Source organism: Passer domesticus, chromosome 3, assembly GCF_036417665.1.
Source record: "Passer domesticus isolate bPasDom1 chromosome 3, bPasDom1.hap1, whole genome shotgun sequence".
NCBI classification, from domain to species: domain Eukaryota; kingdom Metazoa; phylum Chordata; class Aves; order Passeriformes; family Passeridae; genus Passer; species Passer domesticus.
In genome coordinates, this window is record NC_087476.1 from 102,224,727 (window position 1) to 102,237,274 (window position 12,548).

The 12,548-nt window shown below is 36.7% G+C and overlaps 1 long non-coding RNA gene across 1 annotated transcript in view; it reads left to right on the forward strand.

The window, feature by feature from the left end:
- The window catches only part of LOC135297322 (uncharacterized), a 476,053-nt gene that overhangs the window by 444,994 nt on the left and 18,511 nt on the right, over positions 1–12,548 (forward strand). The window contains exons 21-22 of the long non-coding RNA XR_010359348.1: positions 11,224–11,490; positions 12,335–12,442. This is a non-coding gene — a long non-coding RNA (uncharacterized LOC135297322). The remainder of the gene's footprint in view (positions 1–11,223; positions 11,491–12,334; positions 12,443–12,548) is intronic.

Below are 12,548 nucleotides of genomic sequence, written 5' to 3' on the forward strand. Positions count from 1 at the left end.
GGAAGCTCAAAAAGCACAAGTCATTTTGTTTTCAGCAGGATGGAGTTTTCCCATTTAACTCTGCTGATCTAGTGTTAACAGTTTATGTTTGGATTTTGTTTTTATTTTGGTGACCTTCCATTACAACAACCTCTGTCATCCGAGAAGCTATACCATCCCTTGTGTGTTAATAAACGAGGATATTTTGATTCTACATGACATAGGGTTGCATCCTGCAGTTACGCTGTGAGAAAGGTATTTTCAAGCCCTTTTGGTCTATTTTTGTCTGTTCTAGAAGGAATATCCCACTCAGGCTTCAGTTGCAAGCTATTATTGGCTGAAATGAATAACAAAGAGACTCAAAGAGCATTATTATATAATATAAATATTGATATGACATAAAATATATTAACTGAAAATCCTTTAATATGCTACATATTATATAATATTTGTGTATTAAATAATATTCAGTTAATATATTTATATACTGAAAAGCAACAGATTTTGAAGCAATAGTAAATGATTAAAATATTTTTTAAATCTTTCCTGGAGCATGAAAGATCTTCTTTGAAGCCTTTTACATCTCTTGAGTAAATATGTGCAGTTATAATCAGAGAGTTTTGTTAAACATGTATTATATAACCAAAAACCTGGAAAAACTCCAATGCCATTTCTCTCTATTGTGTAAATATGTAATTAGGCAAGGTTTTTTCCAGTCCTTTTGCTGATTATATTTTCCTCGGTCATGCAAGAATGGGATTTTTCTGCACTCAGACATACCACAATCCGAGCTCTACAAGCCCTGACGTGGTGTACTACCTTTCCACTCCCATTTACTAATTCTTTGTAAGTCTCCTTATTTTAAATGGGGCAAACCTCATGTGAGATATGACATAAAATATCAGTCTAAGAGATGATTAAGCACTCATAGCAGGGCTCAGAATAGTGATGAAAGCTAATATTTTTCCTATCACTTGTGGCCAGTGAGAGTGGAATAGGTCACAAGACCAGAGGATTCAGGTCATGAGCATGCTTCTGGTACTCAGCTATTTGGTACCTCTTTGCACAGCCCCTCTTCTGAGAGAGTGCCAGACACAATAAGTGCTGTGTCAGTGGAGAACACTGAAGTTGTAGCTCGTGCCCCTTGCAGCACTTATGTGCAGACAGAAGTTCTGTCCTGGACTCTACCAGCCCTGACAGCTAGCGAGGAATGCTGAGCTGGACAGACTAGATGAGTAAAGCTAGCCCTGACAACCTACACGTGGCCTACTTGTCTGAAGCTTAATTTATGCCTTCCAAGGGAGATTGGTTCAGTTGTGAACCTCACAATGTTAGGTTGGACTTGAAGATCCTAGAGGTCTTTTTGAACCTTAATGTCGCTATAGGACACGAAATAACATGACACGGACATGCTTCTCTGTTGAGATAAAAAAGGCACTTTTGATTTCTGATTCCAACATTTATAGATTTCCAAAAATGAGTGGATTGGAGGGTGACAGTGCCACCTCTCCAATGCCACTGGACAAACCAACAGTCCATCAAGTTTCTCCTCCTCCATAAAAGAGCGCAAAACAATAAGGTATTTACATTAAGCACCTGAGAAAGTTCATTACAAGAAAGTAAATATCAGAAGGCTTAGAAAATCTTAAAAAATCAGATGATTTTAAGATGAACCTTAATGATTCTATAATTCTTTTTCTTGCATCAACTAGAAAAGTATAGACATTTTTGTGCAAGCTTTGTCATGGTCCTGATAGCATGTCTAAGGGTAGGAAAAACTGACAAAGGTGATTGACAAGAGCATATCAGCACAGGACAGGTATCAGTTTGGTTTCATTCTTTCACAAATCATTTGTGATTTTGCCAAGAGATTTCTAATAGTGGATTTTCATGTTTAGAAATAATTTTGAAGACAAATGAGTAATTTTAAGGATTCATGGGGCTTGGGCAGCATTTTTATTATTTCTGGCTTTGATTGTATTTTACTAAGAATATGTATCACTTTGAAAGACCCTTAACATTCATAAGGCAGATAGAGCTTTTTAAAAACATAATTAACATTTTAGTGAACTTCTGAAATAATTCAGGCATGTATGAGCCACTAATGACTCAGTGGAAGGGAATTTCTCACCACTCACAAGTGAAACAGAGCTGTGTGGTGCTCCCACACTGAGTTTCAAATTCTTGTTCTTAGACTGGTTGTCATTCTTATTTCAGTTACCCTATAAATAAACTATAATGATACTTTTCATGATGAATATAATACTAATATCATTCCGCTTACTGAAGATCAAGAAGTTAGAAAACATTATATATATGCTTTGAAAAATCAGAGCTGATGCTTCAGAGAACTACAGAAAATTAAGACTTATCTTAGCAATAAAATTGATCTTTAAAAACAAAATTATTCCGTTTCCAGAGATTTGAGGTAATTCAGAGATACGGTAGCAATTTTTCCTTAAAAGAAAACTATTTGCCTCTAACCTATTGCAATTTTTTGAGCATATGAAAATAATGGCAGTCTGTGGGAAAAAGGTCAATATAAATTGTGAATATTTTGTAAAAAGCCAATATTAAAGTTCATTAAAAAACTCTATGAAGTGATCCCATGGTAAGAAATGTATCCTCAATGCCTTTAAAGCAGTTCAGCTGTGAAAAAATATGAGCACAGTCCATTTTTTTTTAATTGTGGAAAGTTAACATCAGTATTACAAGGTGCTTTATGGGATCAATTGTTTAATTATAAATTTTTCTAAAGGAAGAACACTATAAATCTATTACATTAAGTATTAAAAGTGTGAAGTAAAGCAGTAGTGGGGCTGAAAAGGAAAATTCTGAAAGTTTCCTAGGACACAAAATTATTTCAACTAATCAGTGCAACTGATGACTGAAACTCATCAGGTCTTAAAAATGAAGAGAACAGAATTTTCCAGTTTTAATTCACTGTTGCTGTCTGCCCATTGTCACATACAATGATAGTCTCATTTCTCTTATTTGTCCCAGAGCAGCTTTTAGTAATCCACAGTTTGGGGATTTCAAGAACAATCTATTCTCCTTTATTTCGAGAAATGGGTTTTTGGAAAGCTGTGATTAGATAAGATTGGATTTTTATTCTCCTACTTCACATTCTGGCTTAGCTTTTTGGGTGAGCCTGTAGGCACACATGCATGACAGGACAGGGAAGCAAAGGCAGGGCAGAAACATCACAAACTGGGACTTCCCAGCTGCAGCCAACTGCCCAGTAGTGGCTGGATATCTAAGTATTTGCAGAGAAAACCTACTAAAAATAATAAAAACCAAACAAGTTAAAAGAGAAGGGAAAAAACAAAGTTATTTGCTCATCTTTCTGTGGTGCATGTTTTTGAAGCCAGGGAAGCAGAGTGTTCCAGGTGTTGTGGACTGAATCCCTAGGAGGATCCTTGTCCATCACATCTACTATCTTAATTTTTTTTCATAATCAATATAAGCCTCCTGTCAGGGAAAGTGAGGAACTGTTTGATGAAAAAAGCTGCCCTGCATTAACAGTCATGAGAACTTAAGGCAGTTTTTTTAATGGAACTGAACAATTCACCTTAAAATAACAGGATGGCATTTCCCCAGAGAGAGGAAAATCAAAGCCTGATCTGTCATAACTAATAAAATTTGAACTTTATCAGTCAAACAGTGAGCAAAGACCTCAGGGGAAGGGAATTAATGGGATTTATTAACATGTTGCTGTTGCCTGAACAAGTGCAGCAAGTTCACTATACAGCTGTTCAATTAAAATGTGCCACAGCATTTTTGGAAAATGATGCTTTTTTTTTTATTTTCTTACCTGTAAAAATTTCAAAAGATAGAGAAATCATAAATTGCACTGAAAATAAGCTTGCTCATTAAGAAAGGCTGAAATGATATGCATAAAATGAGCACTCACTTCATCTTTATTCATATCTGGAGTAAAAATATATGTGTGATTTAAGGAAATACAGAAAACTGCATCTGATTAAACGATTGTGGGTTTTTTTCCCTCATAATTATTGTTTCACAGTATTCAAAGTTCATGCCATACCATAGCCATTTTTGCTAATACAAAATGTGTGAATATGCTTTTTTTTTTCCCCAAAAGCAACAACAACAAAAACCAACTTATAATAGAAATTGTTGCATAAAGGTACTTCTGCACATTAATTATTCTGTTGTCAAATGAAAAGAGGATTCAGATGACAGGTCAAGAGGAAATTACACCAAATTGAATCAGGGTAGTTTTGGATTAGCTATTAGGAAAAAAATTCTTTATGTAGAAGGTTGTAAAGCATTAGAACAGGTTGCCCAGGGAAATGGTGGAGTCACCATCCTGGAAATGCTCAAAAACCCTTGTGGGTGTGATACTTGAGGACATGGTTTAATGGTGGTGCTGTGGGGGTTGATGGCTGGGCTGGATGATCTTAAAGATATTTTCCAACCTTAATGATTCTATGACTCTGAAATGCTTCAAAATGCAGCAAAATACACCAGAACTGTCTGATTTGCACAAATTCATTAAAAAAATTATCTCCTAACCCTTTGGTCTCCCTCCTTTCTGTTAAAAGAGTTCTGCAAACACAGAGCATGAGGCCAATCCTACAGGTAGGTACTGATCCTTGTTCCTGCAAACTGCCTGGAGAATTTTAGTGTGGCTATTCATGCAGGTAAAGCTGAGGGCTTCTTTTGAAAAACTGTAAATAGAAGGCTAAAAATGATCATTTACTTTGCTCTCTTAGGAGAAAATGATGTTATTCAGAGCTTCTAATCAGCTTAAAGTTTTAGCAACTTATAGAATATCAAATAAAATAAATTCTCACTGTGTTGTCATGTAGCACGGATCAGAAAAGATATGTTTCTCTGTCAGGGAGAGCTTTTGGTTCTTGAAGGTCATAGAAGGAAGGTGTTGGTGCTTTGCTCTCCCTGTCATGTCTCTGAGGCCCTATTACAGCTTGTGGCAGCACCTGCTCCTGATTGAGGGGCCTGGGTGAGCTTCACCTTGCTGCCAGATGCGCTGGCAACACATCTGGAAAGCAGATGCTGTAACTTTTAAAGAGTGCAGCAGATGGTGGTGTGCTCTTTTGCCCAAACAGAAGGCATTATAACATCAGGAATATGGGAAATAGGCAGGTACTTCACCTCTTCCAGCTCTGAAATAGCCCTGACTTCACCCACAAAACACCGCTCTCCTTTTGACATTTGTGGTTTCCAAAAGGTCGCTGCAATAATTGAAGTTGCTGCCATTCACTTTTTAGGATTAAATCTCATGTCCCCTCTCCTGCCTCTGCCAGGGGGGGAAGCTGCCCAGGGTGCCCAACCCCACAGCCAGGTCTGGCTGTCCGTGCAGGGTCCAGCCCCAAGCCTGATGTTTCCTGCAGCCCCCCAGGCTGCCACATCCTGCTTAGTAGGCTCCTGGCACTGTTATGTTCCACCAGAACACCAAAACCAAGGGACTAGAAGGAAATTCAAGCCTACAGAGATGAAATTCCCAGAAACTGGCACACAACAGTGGAACTCACAGGAGGTCAAAAAATAGTCCTGTCTTCTGCCATTACCAACACTTCATACAAGCCACATTTTTAAACTGAATTTTCCTTCAATGCTAAAATAAATACTGCACACATCACATCATCCCTCTACATTGCCACTCATCCACATGAACCTTATTAGGGAGAAATCTGTTACCTCAAGTAAGAGTTAACTGAATAAAGTGAAATTAATTGAAAAGCTACTTGAATAAACTGAGAAAAGAGGTTAACAGAGGTACTGATCCTTTTTCTTTTGTGGAGTGGTGGCATGCTGCCCATGTTTTCATGTAAATAGCTAGCTCCTTTGTACAGATACTGGGGTTTTATTGACCTCAAAGAAAATGCTGTTGGCCAGGGCAGTGGAAAATAAGTGAATTATAATAAGAATACTCTGAAAAAAGGAAAGCTGTCTCCAAAAGCCCAAGTTTCAAAATAATGATGTAAAATTACATCTGTAATTAAATGTAGACAACATGGTCTCAGAAAGAAAGTAAAAAAATTGGTACTCCTTATAAAGATAATTTGAAAATTGATGAGAGAATTGAAGTACCAACCCATTGCCTGTAACAAAGGTAAATATAAACACAGTGTATTTTTAATTGGAACAGCATATTCAGTATGGAAACACAGTACATCTTTACTGGAACAAGAAAGAAATTACAGCTTAAATAGAATACAGATGGGAAGCTATGTATTAAATCTTAGTAGTGCATGTCTTACCATGGTATCAACTAACTATTAGGATTGGTTTAAAGCCATACCTGTATTAGTTCCAATATTTATTTCAACTTTATTTAATTATTTCAAATTATCTGTACTAATCAATTTGTGCAAAACAGATATTAGGAAATATATGAAAAAGAGGAAAGGCTTTCATATTTTTTTCCCCATATTTTTTGTTTCACATGAATTTCTCCTATCTCCTTATTTTCTTAATAGATTTTTGCACTGAACAAACATAACCTAGATTTGAATAAGGGCGCATGTTTGGGCTGTAGCATTCTCCTGCCTATTTCTTTTTTATTATTTTGGGCTGAGATATTGGATATTTCATTTCAGAAATTTATCCTCAGCACAAGACAGCTTTTATTTCCCATCTTTTCTGTCTCTTCCATGCAGGATCACAGTAATATACTCAGATTTGTTTGTAATTCTTAATGACAGTTTAATTAAAAAATTCATGCAAGTAGCAATTGAGCATAATACAGCTACTTCTATAATCCTTCAGGACTCCATTACAGCCAAATTGCCAGCTAGGTTTTACCAGGGGAGTTCTTTAATGCTCCTACAGAAGATAAAATATTAAATTTTCAGGGTTATTCTGTTATGTCAGAAACTGGCATTGGAAGGGATGACATGCAAACATTTCATAACTCTACTTTTTGCATTGATTTTGATACTAATTTTAAAAAAATCTGAGAGATGGGCTAAGAGTTGATGAAAATTGAGATGCAGGCCAAACAACACCACTCCTCTGCAGAAATGTGGGCTGTAGGGCCAAAGGGGTTGCTGGAGTGTGAGAAGGCAGAGAGGTGGTGAGAGCAGAGGGTTGTGTGAGCTCACACTGCCAGTGTATCTGCTGAGCCAAGTGGACATTGTCCACTATTAATAAGGATCATTCAAAAGTAAGGTGGTTTTTAGACCATGTTTATAATAGGGAAGGTTATTTGTGGGTGTTGTACTGTTCTGAGATCTTCTGTAGTTCAAAGGGAAATAGCTGCATAAGGGCTTCATAACCACCATGTATTACAATGTCACCATAATATTTCTTATATCTTTTTGACACTCATGACACTTGTATTGCACCATAACTCTGCACTCACTTTCAGGTATTTCATTCACTTTGGTGAATTTTAACCTAGAAAGAAAAAGCCATGTGCTCCCAGCTGTCTTAAATATAACAAGTGTATACAGATTGAAAACACCTTTTTCATGTGAATTTCCCTACACATTTTATATAAGCTGCATATAAAAAAAACAGTTTCCACACACAGAAAACAGTTTGTGTTTTGAGTGAAAAACAAAATCAGAGAGTTCCCTGAAGTCCTGGCAGCCAGGAAATGGTAGTCCTGTGATCTGCTGCCTCCCAATCTGCCTTTTGGTGGAGCACTCTCTGGAGTGAGAGGTCTTCATACCTGCTGAACCTCCAGGCGCTCTTGCAGCTAGAGAGGTTGAGCTCTTGATGTCATGAATCCTTCTTTCCATCTTGATCCTCTCTACCTTCTTAAAGTAAAATTTAATAACCATTGAAAATCTTTCCCTTTGTAGTGCAAATATATTCACATGCTCTTAAGCTTGTTTGCAATGCAGAGCGAAAATACCAGCAGTTAAAAGCTGTCATCTGAAAGGTGAAAAAAAAGTTTTACAGTGATGTTTGCTCTGTAGAAAGAATTCAAGAGGGTGTTTTTTTCCTGCCACCTTTTAAATAAACTTCTTGGTGCCTCTTAAAGTTCTTCGAACTATGACTATGAGTAGTATTGCTTAATACATCATACATTAGGGAAAAAGACCTTATGTGAAAACACAGATCCACTTAGATTGTGCTTTCATGCATCATAAAAATTATTTTAAAAGCTTCTTGAACCTCTTCTGAGAATTGACTTGATTCCCAAATCACTTTTCTCAGAAGTGCAATCAAAATCTCTTAAGAACAAGATACAGTCTAATTGGCATACTTAAAAAACTTAATTGTGACTAGGAGACAGCAGTTTATTTTAAGAATATGATTTCAAAGAAAGAATTTCTTTTCTTCAAGAACCAATCCAGTGGTTATTTATGTCTCTGAAAACTCCATCAAAACTTTAGCAGTTCAACTTCAAAGTTGGGTTTTTGGAAATTAAAATGTTCTGTTGTCCCAGAAGATATAAATTACTAATGTTTAACTCAGCAGGTGTAAAAATCTTTCTTCTTTGTGTATTCTTGAATGTTTCATAGCCAGCTTTCATGACAGAACTTATGTTCTTGTTTTCCATTAATAACAGCCTTGAGAATAGGACTGAAAACCTCAGTCTTCTGGCTGTCTATAGGCAGTCAGAAATGCACATTTATGTCTGTGACTGGAGCCATGCACAGAGACACATGGTGATGTTTCTGGCATTTGTTTTTCTGTAAAGGCAGATCTTCCTTTAGCCACAGGAAGCCTCCATCTCAGATACCTTCAGTTATATAAAGATCAGGAGTCTTGTCTAGGAGAGCCAAGAGAAGCAGCCGTCTGTCTTGACAGGAGGTGGGTGTCAGGGCACTTCCCAGAGGCAAACCATCCTTGCCCTCCCTTCAGGGTGGGAGTGGGAGCAGAAACCCACAGGTTCCTGTTTATGATGCAAGACCCAGACTGGTCTCATTCAATACCCCCAGGCTGCAGGTGCTTCATATGTGTACCTGTCCTGCTAAAATCATGAGGGGCTGTCATGGTTAAAGAGCTATTGGAAATTACGTCCTAATATTTACAAACACAATTTAAAACTGGAGTGTATTACTCTCAGGTAAAGACTTTTAAGTTGCAAATGCCCTGAAACATTCCTTGTGCATCCCTGTATATGAATGTTCAGTCTACTGTCAATGGGTAGGTTTATTTGCTTTTATTATCTTTAACAGACCCCTTAGAAGTAGCCTAGACAGTTGCTCAAGAACCCATAGATGGATGGTTTAAAAGGCCCTCTTTTTAAACAAAATCAAAAATTCATTGACCTCTGTTTCCTCAGTTTCTGTGATTCAGTTGTGCTGGGTTTTGGTTTTGATGCAAGTAATTTTCCACAGCATAAATGAAGAGAAGTCTTGTGTGGAATACAGGCACAACCAAGACAAATATATGTGGCAGGTTCTAAGATAAAATGGGCTAGGCTAACACATAAAAAGAAGATTTTAAATATTTTTTGTCACACAGGAAGGTGGGAAGAAAGAGATTTTGTGAATTATGAACCTCTAAACAGACAACAGCTCACTGGAATAGCTGAGAATTTTGAGATGTGGAAGAAGACAAAAAGTGACAAATATCGTAGAATGAAAGATATATAGTAAAGTTTGTGAGATTAAATTAGATTTACTATGTCAAATAAACATCATAAATTATAATGTGGGAAGGGACACTGAAGATTTCCCACCCAGAGAGATCCATTTCTCCCCTTGCATGTTTTTCTAACTTTCCTAAAGTCCTTGAATAGTCATTTCAGTGCTCTGGACTTATTAGAAGATTTTCCACCTACCCAGTTTAATTTTTCTGTATTCTATATATCTTTCTTAGCAACAGCCTTTTCCAACAATGGGTGTTTTTTGTAGCCTCTATGCTTCTCCAATACAAAAAATGTCAAGATTCTTTCTCGGTCTCTTATAAAAATGGCATTTCACAAATTCACAGATGCCTTCTAATGCTAATCCAAAGCAGAATTTCACTTTTTGTTTAAAGACCTGCTATCTCAAAGGAGAGGGAGGAAGGAATTTACAGGAGGAATTGAGGCTTTCAATTTATGAAGAACAATTTTAAAGAAGAACATGAAAAGGGTTTAGGTATTTTTCACAATTTTAATAAAAATCATTAAACTTATGAAACTTTGGAGGACATATTTTTTAAAAAAATCCTTTTCAGGATAACCTTCTTTTTCAGTTTGCATATAGCTTGAATAGCAGTCAAGTACAAACTGGGAGAAGGAAATAGATGTATCAGATTAGAGACCTTTAAAGATTTTTTCCTGGATCATAAATCTCTTCCTAGAATTTTCAGTTATTACAATATGTTATATATATTAGTTATTGCTGGAGGACTACATGACATTTTTGCAGGCAATTATTTATCTTCCTTATCACTAACACAGAAAATATTTGATGAACAAACAAGAGGTGCATTCTGTCCCTTATGTGTCCTGTAGTTGTACAAAAAAAGCTTCACTTATGCAGTTGCTCTGGTAAACAGGTCTATTATAACCTGTAATAACTAAAAAAAAATTATCAAGAGAAGAAAGAGAGGTGTCCCACAAAGATTTGCTAGATACCTTCAGAATATATAGGATGAAACTTTGCATACACACACACACATGTAGCCTTCCAGAAATTGTGGAATTTTTCCCCTATGATCTTTTCCTATCTTTTGTAAGAATAGAAGAAAAAAAAGGAATGGAAGATCTCCAGAGACAGAATAAGATATGCCAGGTATAAAGAGCATATCCCAGGATGACTTCCTAAGGAGAAGTGAGGAAGAAACTTTTAGGAAATGCTTAATTTCCATAGCATGGAAAAGAAGGTAGAGGAGCATTGCTTTGAGTGTGTTCTGTCTTAAAGCTATATTAAATCCTTTCATTTCACAGGCTATCAATGACACCTTCAGTAATTCTCTCTTCAGGTAGTAAACCACACAGCACAATGACTGCAAGATGAGGATTCCAGGGACAGGCAGCTGGGTTTTAGATTCTAGCTCTCAAGGGAGGCTAAATAATTTTGTTTCACACCTGAAAGACCCCAAGACAGTATCAGACTTTTCAAACTCCAATGATGTGAAGAGTTAGGAATCCAGTGGCTGCTGGACCATAGAATAAAGACAATTTTGAAAATATCACATTAAGATATTTTGTGATCATTTTTCTGAGTTTGCTTGGGGTATTTTTTTTTGGTTTTTCTTTTTTTTTTTTTTTTTTTTGTTTTATTTTGGTTTGGTTTGGTTTGGTTTTTTTGGGGTTTTTTTATGTGTATTTTCAGAACAAAATTCAACCAAATTCATATTATCCAGTTAGGGCTCCAGCAGACTGCTCTGGTGAAGATTCAGCTGGGCTTTGAGGCAAACTCAGTGCTCTAAAGTGCATTACTGAGCGTGGCCTTCGCAGCACCATGAGAAGGATGAACCCTTGAATTTATCATGCGTGCAAGAAAGAAGGATGTCCTCACTGCCTTCAAGCCAAAACTCAGCTTGTTGCCAAACCTTGACAAGAATTGAAAGGAGGTGCTTCCTGCTGGAGAGGCTGACATTTGAACTCACAGCTTCTCCTGGAAGTATCAGGTAGGCAGGAAGGAATTCTCTCCACCTAGGGTCGTTAAAAACAACACCAACTGCAGCATGGTGGATTGTGCTTCATCTTGATGGAAAGTGCAGGGCATTGACACAGGGATCTGTGACAGCTCTAGTCCTTTGTAATGGAGAAAATGCAACCACATTTTCTCGACGTTGGCTTTTTAAAAACCGTGGTCTCTGCCTGAAAAAAAAACATGCTTTTCTTTTATTTGTATATGTGGTTCCACTAATTAGAATAATGTCTAATTTGGAAAAAAATCATCAGTTATAAGATAATTAAAAACAGGAAAAAAAGAGATTTTTTTTTTTAGGTCCTGAATATTAATGTGAAAAAACCAAATTATTAGTATATGAGCAAATGGTAATTATATTTTTCAAGTGGTTGAACAAAGTTAGTAGCAGTTTGGTAATAAAGCAGTTAAGTCACTGCTTTATTATGATAGCTGTTACATGAGATTTTAATTCTCACTCAGCAAACTTATTTGTTTGCCTTTTTTTTCCCTTAAACTGCCCAAAAAATTCTGTAAAGATCCACTGCATGAGTATTTCTGAAAAAAAAAAAAAAAGACATTATAGCTCTTTCTTTTACTGTTCAATGTAATCTGCAAGTGTTTGTACCTCCTCCTGAAACATGTGCTTTAAAAATATTTCGAAAGTTCTGTGACTTTTCTTGAAGAGCCAGCCATATTTTGCTTTTCCTGTAGAACCAGCTGAATTTTTGGAACTTGTGGTACCTCCTCAGATGTGAGATTATGGGTTGTATTAATGCCCCTGGTAGGAGGATAAAGAGTGGGTATGACATGGGAGGACATAGATGTACTTCTCATTGCAGGAGATTTTCTCTCCTCATCCCTCTGGACCCCACTTACTGTCCACTACCCCACCAGTTTCAAACTGTGACATGTAGACCTCTGGGAAGAATTCAACAGAAGGCTGGTCAGTAAGTAAACTTTATTTCCATTGAAGATTAAAGAAAAAAATTGTTAGTGGGGAAAAATGTTTTAATTGAAAAGTGTAATGTTTTGCAGCAGCAACATACAGACAGT